At 34.2% G+C, this 6,035-nt stretch overlaps 1 long non-coding RNA gene and 1 other non-coding gene across 2 annotated transcripts; both read left to right on the plus strand.

Moving 5' to 3' along the window:
• The first annotated feature begins 285 nt into the window (after positions 1 to 285).
• Positions 286 to 1,031, plus strand: LOC111439815. The gene is made up of 3 exons (XR_002709871.1): positions 286 to 301; positions 397 to 418; positions 921 to 1,031. It is a non-coding gene; the product is annotated as an uncharacterized LOC111439815 (long non-coding RNA).
• A 2,478-nt stretch (positions 1,032 to 3,509) lies between these two features.
• Positions 3,510 to 3,582, plus strand: TRNAA-AGC. The gene has a single exon. It is a non-coding gene; the product is annotated as a tRNA-Ala (tRNA).
• The last annotated feature ends 2,453 nt before the right edge of the window (positions 3,583 to 6,035 follow it).

Raw genomic sequence — 6,035 nt, forward strand, 5'->3', positions numbered from 1 at the left:
CTTTGAACTCAAAGTTGATCTGACCTTAACTTATCATAACTCTCTATTTGCTTTGAAATTATCGTGGTCGACCCTTCTCTTCATCCGTCTGGATGGTATTTCTGCGTGAGCATGTGTTGCTTTAGTGGTTTGTTTTTGTCTCCCTTCTTTAGTAGAGGTGTTGGCTTGGTGTCTTTGCCAAGCATTTGAGTGATCACTGACAAAAACCTTTGCAGGTCAAATAAACCCGACTGTGAACATGCCATTTTGCTATTTGTAGAATTCAACTAGCTCAAGTTGAGCTGTATGACATCTATTTGTGGTAGGTGACATAAAACTAATCTTGTGATTTATCTCTCTTAGTAGGGTTAAACCCAATATCTGACCTTCTTGTTTTGGGTCATGGTGTTCATGTAGTGGCAATAAAGTTTTTGTTGAGGTTGGCACACTTGAGCTCCCCCTTTTCAAATACAACAATGGCAGCAAGTGTAGATTCATCATGGCTAAGATTCTTTCTCAACTGTACTATCGTCATCATTTTCACCCCTTTTGGTTGATGGATGTTTGTCTGAATGATCGTTGGGTTAGACTCCGTTACTACTAGGCATTTTGCTAGGGACATGTAAATGACTTTGTGTTCTAGCAGGATGTCAATCCCTGACTATTTGGGCTCTAGAATGTTGGATATGAAGGCTGACAATTTATAGTAAAAATCTGATAGAGAAATATATATTAAATAATTATATATAGTAGGCGGTTACATATAGTGAAGCTATATATAATAAACTGAAATCATATGTATACCCATTAGTCAGTGCTTCCTAAATGTATATTTCTCATTCTCCATATCCTCTCTTTGCATACCTGAAGTCATTAATACAAAACCATTAGTCAATATTTCTTCTTACATTTTCTCTATCATGTTCTTTGTGTTCATTTAGATCAAGTGTGTGCGCTGTTGTGTTATTCTAATAATTAGTATCAGAGCAAGGAGAGATTCACCACGATCTGTGAAGATGGAAAGTTCAAAGACTGGAATTGAAAAGTTTGATGGATTCGATATTAGTTTCTAGAAGATGCAAATTGAAGATTATCTATACGAGAAAGATATTCAGGAACCCATTTTGGGGGGTGAAGCTGGATACCATGACCACGGAGGAGTGGAAGCTCAAGGATTGTCACGTCGTAGGGTTAATCTGGTTGACGCTGCCAGGGAACCAAAGAAAGTGCGATTGGAAATGGTCCATACAGACGTTTGGGTTCCATCTCCAGTTTCTTCATTTCTAGTACCAAAATTTCATGGATTAGATGTCTTGCACTGTGCAACGACAACTCTCTGTTTTCCTAAGGCTAGTCAGATATCTCATGCCACTCTTTTCCTCCTCACCATATCTAGACACTATAACGTTGATCCAGTATTGTCTTATATAGTTAACGTTCACTCTTTAACGTCCATAGACATTTTATAACTACCACGAAAATCAAAACATACAATAAATTCATACAAGTTTTACAACATATCATATACTACAAAATAGGGTTAGACTGCTTACTTGGTCGCGGAGAGACATGAAATCGAGTTGAGTCATAGAGATATATGACTCTTTATCCTAAGAAAAAATCTATATAATTTAAAATCTGACTGCTCTGGTACCAATGTGTCACAACCCAAATTTCAAGGGTTCAAAACTCAAATAGAAATTAAAATTGAGAGTGAAAACAAATAAAAATAAAAGTAAATTAATATAAAATAAGAAAATGGTGTAAAATTAAAATGAGATTGAGAAAACAATACAACATTAAATATAAAATTAAATTAAATTATAAGACGGTGTTGTTCAAATTTATCCAAACAAAAGAAAAAAAAGGGTTTGAGATACAATTACAAAAAAACAAAAAAAAAAGTACAAAAAGACTCAAACACAAAGACAGACTAACGCTACATAACAACCCCATCTGTGAGTGCACAACCTTTGATGGCTCCGTCATCTCAACGGTAAGTTCTATTACGAACCCATCCAAAATAATCACACCTGTGACCGCATCTCCTGACTTTAAACTGCTAGTCTAAACATGGTTTCGTCACGAAAGCTTTAGAGATAAATCTATCTTTACAAAAATATTTTTCTCTTAATTTATAATTAGTCATAAAAAGAAATAATTAGGTACAAATTTGGTATAGAATTCAAAACTTTCAAATCTTACTATTCCTTAACCATTTTCAAATCGAGATTCTTGAACTCCCAGTACCTTAAATAAAGTTGGTATCCTCTAATAAAACAGGAATTTCTCTTAAGATCATTAAATTCTTATAGACTCCAGGCTCAATATCAATAATACAATTATGTTTTATCTTGAACACGCCAAACATGAAACTAAAGTGCGTTCAATTTAACTCCATTTTATTGCCATCTTGAATGATGTGTAGGGTATATTCTTGATTTAAAAGTTCTTGTGACATGACAGTTCATATTAGTTAAGCTTTTTGCAAAATCACAAGTTAAAAGACAACAACGATGAACCTAGGTCTATTAGTCAATTCAAAGACAATTTCTTTCTCCATCTTATCGATAATAATAGCTCAACTAAATCCATATTATGCAAAGAAACAAGTTTACGACTCATAAAAATAACTACCTAAATTATGTCCTAATAATTTGAAAACATAAGTTGTAGTTGATAATTACACAAAAATTTCCCTAAATCCATGAATTCCTGTCCAATTAGTCAATCCTAAAGATTGTAACTAGCATATAGTAATTGAAGCTCCACATGAAGCAATTTAAAGTTCCCTTACATAACTAAAGTTCATCTCATCTTTAATGAAGCTTGAATTGCACTGAAGTTCATGAAATGCTTATAGACTCAAACTCTGAGTACTATTAATGCAATTATGTTTCATATGAGTTTGTCATAAATGAAACTAAGGTGCATTCAATACAACTTTATTTTCTTGTCATACGAGGCAAAATAGAAAAATTAAATCAAACAAACTGATGAACTGAACCGAATCAATCTAACCAAAATTGATTAGTTTGTTTCTTTTGTTGGGTTGTTGGTTTATTTGATAACCCTTGTATATTATAACAATTCAACTTTTCGTTTTATAGCCCTTCAACTACTAAGAGAAAAATATATTTGAGTAGAAGCTAAAAATATTGGGTGTTCAAGAAAAGGCATTTGGTTTAGTGGTATGATTCTCACTAGGGGTGCAAGAGGTTTTGAGTTCAATTCTTGAAATGCCCCTATGTCTAAATCTCTTCTTCTAAGGACTTCATATTCGACATCTTTTACTTACCACCATGCTCTTAGTACTCATAGTCTTTCTTAACATCTCATCCCAAGGCTTCATACACTTGCGAGAGGTATGGGGATTGATACTCCGCATCTCCAAAAATAAGACTATCCATTATTAAATATATTATTTCTTTTCAATTTTTCCCTATTCATGACATGTTGGGTAGCAATATTTCTTCATTTTCACTATTATTGATGACGGGAAATTTAGGGTTTTGTGATGCAAAAATTGTGGGGATGTAGCTCAGATGGTAGAGTACTCGCTTAGCATGCGAGAGGTACGGGGATCGATACCCCGCATCTCCAAAAGGGAGAAATTATTTTTTGAAGTATGAATTAATTTAACATGTTATGTATAAGGTGGGTACGAGAGAAAAAGAAAAGATACTTATAAAAGAATTATTATATCATTATGGCTGAGTAATGTCCCACAAGCACATAGAGAGAGGACTTATTGTAAAGGGAATTTGATGAATTCCTTATTGTAAAGGGAATTTGATGAATTCCTTAAAAGAATTATTATATCATTATGGCTGAGTAATGTCCCACAAGCACATAGAGAGAGGACTTATTGTAAAGGGAATTTGATGAATTCCTTAAAAGAGATAAGAGCTTATACTACTCGTGGAAAGGGAATTTGATGAATTCACTTGTGGAGAGGGAATTTGATGAATTATTCCTCCAAAAGATAAGAGTTTATTGGATGGCGGTAGCATCCCATGCATATGACGGAACTTCTTCACAATTGCAATATCTGACCAATGAATATTGTTGTCATTTATAGCTTCTATCACAATAATATAAAATTTGGGGTCAAAGCCTATATGGGACTGAAAAGACCACCACACGCTTGTAGATTAAATTATATCTACCACCTCTGAAATTTTCCACGGCAAACCTTCCAATAGCTTGCACTTCTTCATCATTGACATCCTTAATTGGAACTAGATTTTAAGGCAAATCTTCTCCACGACTCACTTTGGAACACTTTTATAGATAGTTTCAACAAACTTACTTTGCTCGTGAATACTTTAGAGTTCAATATTTATAGTTGGAGAACGCTATTCAAATTGATAGGGTCGAATCTTACAACAAAATCTAATTGAGCCTCCCTCTATTAGGAGATAGCTTCGAATCAAATTCTTTAGTTTGGATAATGGTTGCATTGTTTTAGTCAAACAACCTAGACTAGTGTATTACCAATAGTATAAACATTTTGTACGTGTATTTTCTTACATATTAACAATTGTATACAAATAATAATTAAATTTATGAGTAGAAGTTTGGATGAGTTTTATTAAATAGGTAATCTTAAATTTTTTATCTAAAAATATATAAGATTTTATTTATATACATTTCGGAGAACAAAACAAAGATTCAAGAAGATGTCATTCATGTCATGTTTTAATTTTTATTCTTTCATGTTTCCCAAAGATTAAAAAAAAAAAAAGTTATCCTCTCTCAAATATGGTTCGTTATTTGATTATTTTCTCTTGAGTGAATTTTAAGTGAAACACATTCTCTACCAAAGTAATTGCAAGATGCAAGCTTCACACTAAGAGGAATCAAAGTCCCAAGTATCAACGTCCTTTAGTGTCAATTTTTATTCTCCATCTCAACATAAATTAAACTTATTTTCGTGAAGATATCTATTTATAAAAGCAAAATATCTCAGAGTTAAAAAAATAAAAATGAGATATAGATATGGTAACTGTTAGGATTAGATTTGATTGAGTTATTTGGATTAGATTTGATCGAGTTATTTGAATTAGATTTGATGTAGTCATTCTTCAATTGGATGAGAGATTTCTCCCAATTGTTCTGATCTTTCCAATTTTCTTTTTCTATTCCTAACAATTTGGTATCTGAGCCATGCCCTAAACTAGTTAAAACTAGAAGCAGCAGTCTTCTAAGTGTGTCATAATAAAAGTATGTCGATGAAGAGTCCACTTGTGCAGTCTGATGGAGGAAGGAGTCAAGGTCGTGGAAGCTTTAGAGGCAGAGGAAGGGAACGAGGCAGACAAACCTTCAACAAGGCCACAGTGGAGTGCTATAACTGTCACAAGCTAGGACATTTTCAATGGGAATGTCAAGCATGGTTGTAATCGGAAAGGGTAATGTACGACTGGAAGTGAATGGAATTATAATGATAATCACTGGAGTGTTCTATGTGCCAGACCTGAGGAACAATTTGTTGAGTAGTGGTAAATTGCAAGCAAAGGGGGTTACCTTTTTGTTTCAAAATGGAACATGCAAGATGTTTCATCCCGAGAGAGGCTTAATCATGGAGACAAAGATGTCTTTGAATCGAATATTCGTATTGCATGCTATATCTCAGCCTGTAGCAGCCACTCAAACTCAATTGAAACTTATGGGGAGAACTTGTTCAAGGTCTCTGTCATAAACTCACCGCTCCAATTCTTATCGCCATAGTTAGAGAAGCAGAAGGGACCCAAGTCCTTCCCCCTATCATTGCACTACCCATTCCAGGAGAAGCAATCGTTCAAGTTCCCTCAGCCGCCAACGCAGAAGTAGGTCTTCCTCGTTATCTCCTTTCCCCAAATCGTTCAGTTTCAGTCCTAGTTGTGCATCCACTGATCGGAATCATTCCATAGAGAAGCTTAAGAAAGAGGAAGAAGAGAAGAAAAGGCATGAAGCAAAGTTGAAGAAGTTAGAAGAAGATGCAGCTAGGAGGATGGAAGAACTAATTCAGAAAAAGGTTGGAGAAAGGCTAAACTCTGAAGAGACTAAATTAGAAA

This window comes from Cucurbita moschata, unplaced genomic scaffold (genome assembly GCF_002738365.1).
Source record: "Cucurbita moschata cultivar Rifu unplaced genomic scaffold, Cmos_1.0 Cmo_Scf00110, whole genome shotgun sequence".
Taxonomy (NCBI): Eukaryota; Viridiplantae; Streptophyta; class Magnoliopsida; order Cucurbitales; family Cucurbitaceae; genus Cucurbita; species Cucurbita moschata.